Source organism: Bubalus bubalis, chromosome 5 (assembly GCF_019923935.1).
Source record: "Bubalus bubalis isolate 160015118507 breed Murrah chromosome 5, NDDB_SH_1, whole genome shotgun sequence".
Classification (NCBI taxonomy): Eukaryota; Metazoa; Chordata; class Mammalia; order Artiodactyla; family Bovidae; genus Bubalus; species Bubalus bubalis.
In genome coordinates, this window is record NC_059161.1 from 35,695,997 (window position 1) to 35,706,323 (window position 10,327).

A 10,327-nucleotide genomic window follows, 5' to 3' on the forward strand; every position below is an offset into this window, starting at 1 on the left:
CCCTCCAGGCTGGCCTGTCTTTCACCATCTCCCAGAGCTTGCTCTAACTCATGTCCATTGAGTCGGTGATGCCATCCAACCATCTCATCCTCTGTCACCCTCTTCTCCCTTTGCCTTTAATCTTTCCCAGCATCAGGGTCTTTTTCCAGTGAGTGAGCTGTTTGCATCAGGTGGCCAAAGTACTGGAGCTTCAGCTTCAGCATCAGTCCTTCCAGTGAATATTCAGGGTTGATTTCCCTTAGGATTGACTGATTTGATCTCCTTGCAGACAAAAGGATTCTCAAGAGTCATCTCCAACACCACACTTGGAAAGCATCAATTCTTCAGTGTTTAGCCTTCTTTATGGTCCAACTCTCACATCCATACATGACTACTGGAAAAACTATAACTCTGACTATATGGACCTTTTTTGGCAAAGTGGTGTCTCTGCTTTTTAAAATGCTGTCAAGGGTTTGTCATAGCTTTTCTTCCAAGAAGCAAGTGTCTTTTAATTTTGTGGCTGCAGTCACTGTCTGCAGTGATTTTGGAGCCGAAGAAGATAAAAATCTGTCCCTGTTTCCACTATTTCTTCATCTATTTGCTATGAAGTGATGGAACTGGATACCATGAACTTTGTTTTATGAGTGTTGAGTTTTAAGCCAGCTTATTCACTCTCTTCCTTCACCCTTATCAAGAAACTCTTTAGTTCCTCTTCCCTTTCTGCCATTAGATGTTCAGTTCAGTTCAGTCACTCAGTTGTGTCCGACTCTTTTCGACCCCATGGACTGCAGCCTGCCAGGCTTCCCTGTCCATCACCAGCTCCCGGAGCCTGCTCAAAACTCATGTCCATCAAGTCAGTGGTGCCATCCAACCATCTCATCCTCTGTTGTCCCCTTCTCCTCCTGCCTTCAATCTTTCCCAGCATCGGGGTCTTTTCCAATGAATCAGTTCTTTGCATCAGGTGGCCAATGTACTGGAGCTACAGCTTTAGCACCAGTCCTTCCAATGAATATTCAGGACTGATTTCCTTTAGGATTGACTGGTTTGATTTCCTTGCAGTCCAAGGGACTCTCAAGAGTCTTCTCCAACACCACAGTTCAAAAGCATCAGTTCTTTGGTGCTCAGCTTCCTTTATGATCCAACTCTCACATCCATATATGACTACTGGAAAAAACATAGCTTTGACTAGATGGATCTTTGTAGGCAAAGTAAGGTCTCTGCTCTTTAATGTGCTGTCTAGGTTGGTCTTAGCTTTTCTTCAAAGGAGCAAACATCTTTTAATTTCATGGCTGCAGTCACCACCTGCAGTGATTTTGCTGCTGCTGCTGCTGCTAAGTCTCTTCAGTCGTGTCCAACTCTGTGCGACCCCATAGATGGCAGCCCATCAGGCTCCCCCGCCCCTGGGATTCTCCAGGCAAGAATACTGGAGTGATTTTAGAGCCCCCCCAAAATTAAGTCTCTCACTATTTCCATTGTTTCCCGATATATTTGCTATTAAGTGATGGGACTGGATGCCATGATCTTTGTTTTTTGAATGTTGAGTTTTAAGCCAACTTTTTCACTCTCCTCTTTCATTTTCATCAAGAGGCTCTTTAGTTCCTCTTCGCTTTTTGCCGTAAGGATGGTGGCATCTGCATATCTGAAGCTATTGATATTTCCCCTATCTATCTTGATTCCAGCTTGTGCTTCATCCAGCCTGGCATTTCACATGATGTACTCTGCATATAAGTTAAATAAGCAGGGCGACAATATGCAGCCTTGACATACTCTTCTCCCAATTTGGAATCAGTCTGTTCCATGTCAGGTTCTAATTGTTGCTTCTTGACCTGCATACAGATTTCTCAGGAGGCAGGTCAGGTGGTCTGGTATTCCCATCTCTTGAAGAATTTTCCACAGTTAGATCCACATAGTCAAAGACTTTGGCATAGTCAATGAAGCAGAAATAGACGTTTTTCTGGAACTCTCTTGCTTTTTCAATGTTCCAACAGATGTTGGCAATTTGGTCTCTGGTTCCCCTGGCCTTTTCTAAATCCAGCTTGAATATCCGGAAGTTCTTGGTTCACATACTGTTGAAGCCTGGCTTGGAGAATTTTGAGCATTACTTTGCTAGTGTGTGAGATGGGTGCAATTGTGAGGTAGTTTGAACATTCTTTGGCTTTGCCTTTCTTTGGGATTGGAATAAAAACTGACCTTTTACAGTCCTGTGGCCACTGCTGAGTTTTCCAAATTTGCTGGAATATTGAGTGCAGCACTTTCACAGCATCATCTTTTAGGATTTGAAATAGCTCAACTGGAATTCCATCACCTCTACTAGCTTTGTTCATAGTGATGCTTTCTAAGGCCCACTTGATTTCACATTCCAGGATGTCTGGCTCTAGGTGAGTAATCACAGCATTGTGGTTATCTGAGTTCATTAAGATCTTTTTTGTATAGTTCTTTTGTGTGTTCTTGCCACCTCTCTTAATATCTTCTGCTTCAGTTAGGTCCATATCACTTCTGTTGTATTGTGCCCATCTTTGCATGAAATATTCCCTTGGTATCTCTAATTTTCTTGAAGAGATCTCTAGTCTTTCCCATTCTATTGTTTTCCTCTATTTCTTTGCATTGGTCACTGAGGAGGCTTTCTTATCTTGCCTTGCTATTCTTTGGAACGCTGCATTCAGATGGATATATCTTTCCTTTTCTCCTTTGCCTTTTACTTCTCTTCTTTTTTCAGCTATTTGTAAGGCCTCCTCGGACGACCATTTTGTCTTTTTGCATTTCTTTTTCTTGGTGATAGTCTTGATTACTGCCTCCTGTACTATGTCATGAACCTCCATCCATAGTTCTTCAGGCACTCTGTTTATCATATTTAATCCCTTTAATCTATTTGTCACTTCTACTGTTGAATCGTAAAGGATTTGATTCAGGTCATACCTGAATGGTCTAGTGGTTTTCCCTACTTTCTTCAATTTAAGTCTGAATTTTGCAATAAGGAGTTCATGATCTGAGCCACAGTCAGCTCCTGTCTTGTCTTTGTTGACTGTATAGAGCTTCTTCATCTTTGGCTGCATAGAATATAATCAATCCAATTTTGGTATTGACCATCTGATCAGTAGAGTCTTCTCTTGTGTTGTTGGAAGAGGGTGTTTGCTATGACCAGTGCTTTCTCTTGGCAGAACTCTGTTAGCCTTTGCCCTGCTTCATTTTGTACTCCAAGGCCAAACTTGCCTGTTACTCCAGGTATCACTTGACTTCCTACTTTTGCATTCCCATCCCCTATGATGAAAAGGATATCTTTTGGGGTGTTAGTTCTAGAAGGTCTTGGAGGTCATCATAGAACTGAAGTTCAGACTCGGTGCTAAAATAGGGGAGGGTGGGCATTAAAAAGGTTTAAGTTGCATGTTAGAGATGTCACTCTTATTGCCATGGGTATTGTGTGACCAAAGAGTTTTAATTAGGGGCTGTGGTGGCGGCTAAATTATCTTCCTAGTTCTGCATTATCATTTCTTGTTAGGGCATCGGTTCTTCTAATCCTGGGATGTGGAGACCTGCACCAACGCTTGGCAGTGATTACAAAGTGAATGCGAAATAAGAAGAAAAGGGAAAAACAAATGCACAGATTTGGGGTCAGTTCCTTGGTTTTCAGCTTCCCTAGAGGCTCAGATAGTAAAGAATCTGCCTGCAATACAGGAGACCTGGGTTGGATACCTGGGTTGGGAAGATCCCCTGGAGAAAGGAAAGGCTTTTTTGGTACTTATTATATTTTTCTCATCCCAATTTAGAAGTTTTACTTTCTGTTTTTCTTTTTTAATGTGCTTATATAGATTGTAAAATGCATACTTGACATAGAAAAGTCTAAAAAGATTATTTTTATCCTCCTGAAAAATACGATAAAAACTTTGGGAATATGTTAACTCAAATTGCTGCCTCCCACTTTTCATTGCATTGTTTATAATTGTATTCCCTTTCTCCATCACCCCTAATTAGACATTGTTATCATTGTTTATATAGTCAATATTTATTTAATTTAACTTTATATCTTTTTTGTTCATCATGCCTTTTTGTCCCTCAGATGTTATTTAGGGTTAGTTTTTTATCTCCCTACTATATATTTCTTTTGAAAGTTCCTTGGAAGTTGATAAGTTGATTGAAAATTCTATGAGTTTTTGTTTGCTGGTAGATGTCTTTTTTTATCACCCTCCTTCTCAAGAGATGATTTCATGTATGTACAACTCTGAGTTGACAATTTTTTCCTCAGAAATTTGAAAGTGTTATTTCACTGTCTTTGAATATTATCATTATTGATGAAAAATTATTGGTCAGTTTAATTGTCTTTTCTTGCAGGTATCATCTTTTCTTTCTGTCTTTAAAGACTTTCTTTTTGTTGATCATTGCTGGTTTATGGAAGTTCTTTCATTTATATTTGAGGAATGTTGTATTTCATTTGTTCTGGGAAAATGTTAGGCATTATTTCTTTTGCCTCCTCCCTATTCTTTCCTCTCCTTCTATAAGTTTGATGAGTAATAAACCTTCTTACTCTGTCCTTTGTGTCTCTTATCTCTCTTGTATTTTCTATTTCTGTTTCTCTGTGTTGGATTTTGTGTAATTTTTTCGCATCTATCTTCCAATCTGTTACTATTCTCTTTCACTGCATCTGCTACTTAACATTAATGTACTTTGTAATATCAACATTATTGCACTGATGCAATGGACATGAACTTGGGCAAACTGTGGGAGATGGTGAGGAAAAGGGAGTCCTGGTGTGCTGCAGTCCATGGGATTGCAAAGAGTCAGACATGACTGGGTGACTGAACAACAACAATATCAATGTCATACTTGTCATTTTTAGATATTGTATTTGGTTCTATTTCAAATATGCTTGTTCATTTTTAATAATCTCATTTTTCTTCTCTGATATTTTCTTTTATTTTTAAAATTATTGTAGACATACTGTTTTACATTTGGTCTCTAATAATTCCAATATCAGCAGTCTTTGTGGGTCTACTCTTGATGTTTGTTTTTTCCACTTAGTTTTACTCTCTCTCTACAATATATTTCTTTTGAACATTCCTTTTGGGGTGATATGTTAATTGAAAGATCTATCAGTTTTGGTTGGCTTATAGATGTCCTTTTTTTAAACCCTCCTTCTTAAAAGATAGTTTCATGTATATAAAACTCTAAGTTGACAAATTTTTCCCTTGTATAACTTGTTTCCTCATGCATTTTGTGCTTTTTGATTTGAAACTTTGATTCTCTGGAACTTTATCTATGGGAATTCAAGGATTCCTGTTTGTTTATGCTAGACACCTAGGGGCACTTCTGAGACAGGATCACTTCAATAAGCTGAAGTTTTGGCTAAGACTTTTTTTGGACCACCTCAGAGATAATGTGGGTTCTGACCTATGTGAGGATGGACTTGGGGTAGGAATTCTCAAAGAAAACATTTTCCTTTCTACTGCAGCTAAGATATGAACAAGCAAGTATCCCCTTCATCTCCCTTTTCAGACAAGCATTCTCCTAATTCATCTACAGAAGGTGTCACCTTTTAGGATCCCAATTTTATTCACTCTTTCATGAGGCATCCTACTCTATGCACATGCCTGGGTTTGTTTCCCCAATCCCATAAACTCAACCCATGAAAACTCAGGACCAAGAGTCAGCAAACTTTTTTTGCAAAGAGTCACAGAGTAAATATATTAGGCTTTGCAGACCACATGGTCTCTGTGGCATCTACTTATCTCTGCTATTTTAGAATGAAAGCAGCTAGGGACAACACATAAATGAATGTGTAGGGCTGGGTTCCAATAAAACTTTATTTACAAAAAGAGGTGATAAACTAGATTAGTCCCTGGGCCATAGTTTTCTGACTTCTGGTCTAGGCCATCAGGAAATGGCTGATGCCCTCAGAGCAAATGCCAACTTCATCATTTTCTTACCTGCTTAGAGTCAGGCTTTCTTCTTTTGTCAGGTCTCTGAAGATTTTACTTACTTTTTTGCCAGTTTAGCAACGTATTTATGAGGATGTTTTAGAATATTTTGTTTGCAGTTGCATTGTTCCGCACTGGGAAGATTTCTCTGGATGGAAGTCAGCGATGAGAGTCAGATTCATCTTGAAAATGAAAGTGAAAGTCACTAAGTCATGGCCAACTTCTTGCATCCCCATGGACTGCAGCCTGCCAGGCTCCTCTGTCTACAGGATTTTCCAGGCAAGGATGCTGGAGTGCGTTGCTATTTCCTTCTCCAGGGGATCTTCCCGACCCAGGGATTGAACCCGGGTCTCCTGCAATGCAAGCAGATTCTTTACAGACTGAGGTAGCAGGTTTTCTCAGACTTTCAAATCACTGGGAGAAACTTTAATAACTACATTTGCTTAACATGGGCTTCCCTGATAGCTCAGTTGGTAAAGAATCCACCTGCAATGTAGGAAACCCCAGTTCAATTTCTGGGTCGGGAAGATCCGCTGGAGCAAGGAAAAGCTACCCACTCTGGTATTCTTGGGCTTCCCTTGTGGCTCAGCTGGTAAAGAATCCACCTGCAATATGGGCCACCTGGGTTCAATCCCTGGGTTGGGAAGATCACCTGGAGAAGGGAAGGGCTACCCACTCCAGTATTCTGGCCTAGAGAATTTCACGGATTGTATAGTCCATGGGATTGCAAAGAGTTGGACATGACTGAGCAACTTTCACTTCACTTTACTTAACATATTAAGTTCAAACTTCTCAGATGGGTGTTTAAGTCTTTGTAATCTGTCTTTAGCAAATCTTTCCAATCCTTAGCTCCCTCTACTCCCTTTCTTTCTTTAAAAACATGATTTATTTGTATTTTTGGTTGCACTGAGTCTTTGTTGCTGCACTACGGCTTTCTCTAGTTGCAGTTTTTGGACTTCTCATTTTGGTGGCTTCTCTTGTGAAGCACCGGCTCTAGGGCACAGGCTTCGGTACTCATGGCACATGGGCTTAGTTGCCCTGCAGCATGTGGAATCTTCCCAGACCAAAGATCGAACCTGTGTCCCCTGCATTGGCAGGCAGATTCTTGACCACTGAATCACCAGGGAAGTCCTCTACTTCCTTTCTTGAATAAGCCTTTCCCCCCATCTCTCCCTTTTCACTCTGTTCCCTGTACTATCCTTGCACATTTCATCCCTGCTGTTTCCTATGGCAATGGCAGCCAGTTAAAAAATGAGTCTCTTTGCAGATCTCCTCTCAGATACCCTGTCCTTTATTTTCATCTCAATTGGATATACTTTCTCCTCCAGTGTTCTGCCTTGTATTATAGTTTTTTGTAAAATTGTTTTGACCATCCCTGCTAAATTGTAAACTCGTTTAGAACAGAGAACATCCCTTATCCAACTTTGTAGATTTCTCCACTTCCCTCACAGAGCCCCTAGCACACGATTTTGACTACTTAGATATTTGTAAAATGGGTGAATATATAGATTTTTTTCAAGTTGGGAAAATTCAGTATTTTATCATGAAGCCCATGCCATTTCTCATCTTTAGCTCTTCCTAAGGCTCATCAGCCTCCATGAGAGCCATTGCATTCATCAAGAATAGAATCGCAGCTGTGCTTATATCCTACAACCGTGTAGAATCTCTTTTCATGGTATCTGAAAGTTACTGCCCACAAAATCATGACAGCACCCAAAGATAACTGCTGTTGACAGTGCATGTATTGTTAACAACAATATTATCCCCATTGTCACTAAGCACCCTTTCACAACAGGACTTTTTCATAGCTACTTCGTAATCCATCATACGGATACAGCACGATTGTATCTGTATGATGACCGACCAGTCCCGAGTGTTAGACTCTGAACATAATATTATAAGTAATGTTTTTTGCCCTAAAGATTTTTTGATGTGGACCATTTCAAAGTCTTTATTGAATTTGTTACACTATACTACTTCTTTTTATGTTTTGTTTTTTTTGGTCAGGAGGCATGTGGGGTCCTAGCTCTCTGACCAGGGATTGAACCCGCACCCCCTGCATTAGAAGGCAAAGTCTTAACCACTGGACCACCAGGGAAGTCCCCTAAATAATGTTATAATGAACTGCCTTGTATGTAATTTTCCATCTCTCTGCTTCTTTCCTCAGGATAAATTCTACCATGTAAAGAAAATGTTGAATCAAAGAGACGGATCATCTTTCAAAACTTTTTCAGTTGCTAAATGGCAACCAGATTTTTGGGACACCTAGTAGAAGTACAGTGTTCAGTTAATGATATGCTCTTCAACTTTGGAGTTTTGGGTTAATTTCAGATTTTTTTTTTCTTGTTTCTTTGTTTTTGAGGGTTGCTTTAGTAGACAAAATTTTTGCATAGCTCTCAGAAAATGGCATTTCTCCTATTGGTACTGAAGATGAATATATATACATATATATGTATATATCTATGTGTGTGTGTATCCATGTGTACATATGTATATATACGTACATATGCATATGATGGTTAGCTCTCATATTTCTTTTGTGGTTTATTTGCTCATTTCTCTTTTTTTATTGTGTCACTTGTTTTTTCTTATGATTTATATATTGATGAATTAATTCATTGTCTATTGCACATGTTACAAATATATGTATATACATTTTAGTATATATCTCTTTTTGTTTATGACAATTATTTAAAATTTTGACAAAATTTCAGACTTGCAGAAAAGTTGCAAGGTTAGTGCAAAGAATTCTCTAGTACCTTCACCCAGAGTCCACAGATGTTAACATTTTAGTACTTTCATCTTTTTATTTTTGGTTTTCTCTATCTATATAATTTTTATTTGAACTGATAGACATGAAGCTATGGCATATAAAAAAATAGCCATAAGTATGTTTAAAATAAACTTTATGGTACTTAGAATTAAAGAACCAATATTGATAGGTTATCAGCTAAAGTGAATCATTTATTCAGATTTTCTTAGTTTTTACCTAATGTACTTTATCTGTTCCAGGAGCCCACCTAGAACACTATATGGCCTTGTGTCTTCATGTCCCCCTAGGTTCCTTGGTAGTGTGACAGTTTTTAAGATTTTTCTTGTTTTTGATGATCTTTGAGTTTTGAGGAGGACTGAACTGAACTGGTCAGGTTTTTGTCTAATCTACCTCTAAAAGTGTTTTTCTCATGATGTTACTGGTTTGCGGGAGGAAGACCATGGAGGGTCTTCATCACTTCCTATTAAGTCTGAATTCATGTCAAAAGGCTATTAACTTCATTTGTCACTGTTGATGTTGACTTTGATCTCAGGAATCCAGAGCCTTTTAATGTCTATATAAACATCCTCGGTTTCGAATGAAGTTATTTACAAAACAGAAGGAGATTCACAGACATAAAAAGCAAACGTATGGTTACCAAAGGGGAAAGGTTGGGAGGAGGGATAAATTAGGAGTTTGGGATTGACATATACACACTACTATACATAAAAGTGATGAACAACAAGGATCTACTATATAGCACAAGGAACTCTGCTCATTCTGTAATAACCTAAATGAGGAAAGAATCTGAAAATGAATAGACATACATATATGTATGACCAGTTCACTTTGTGTGTGCCTGAAACTAACACAACACTGTGAATCAACTATAGTCCAATATGAAATAAAATAAACATCATCAGTGGCCTTTAGGTCAGGTCAACTATTCTGAGCAAAGTTTGGAGGTTCAAGTTGTATTTTATTTTTATTTTTTAAAAAGTATTTTTCTTTCTTTGGCTGCTTTGGGTCTCAGTTTTGGCATGCAGGATTTTGGTTGCATCATGTGCGATCTTTACTGCAGCTTGATAACTCAGTAGTTGTGGAACTTGGGCTTAGTTGTTCTGCAACATGTGGAATCTTAGATCCCTAATCAGGGATCAAACCCAATTCCCCAGTATTGTAAGGTGGAGTCTTAACCACTGGACCACCAGGGAAGGTGCCTCAAGTTATCGTTTAATCATCATGAAAGCTGCACAATAGCTAGAGAACTGTTATAGTCATTGCAATTCATGAACCTGAATGATACATTGATGAAAATTCCTTGACTATAAGGTTACTGTTATTCAGTGTGTTTTTGGTGATACTACAAATTAGGAATTAATCTTAGAACAGAAAGTCTTAAAATTGGTTCTTCAAAACATTTAACAAATTATTTCGAGGGCAAAAATACTTGTGCACATCCCCTTTTGTGATCTGTACACCTCTGTGTCTCAGATGTAGCCTTTGACTTTCTAGTATTGTTTTGCAGAAGACCACATCTTATCTATTATAAATGATTTAGCTGTCTCGTTTCGACTACTCTTGTTTTCCCATTCACTGAATAAACCTTTTGAATGTTTGAGCAGTTAGATTCCCACACCCTACGTTTGATCATTTCCAGGAACCAATAAGAAAGTTTAGCAAAGTG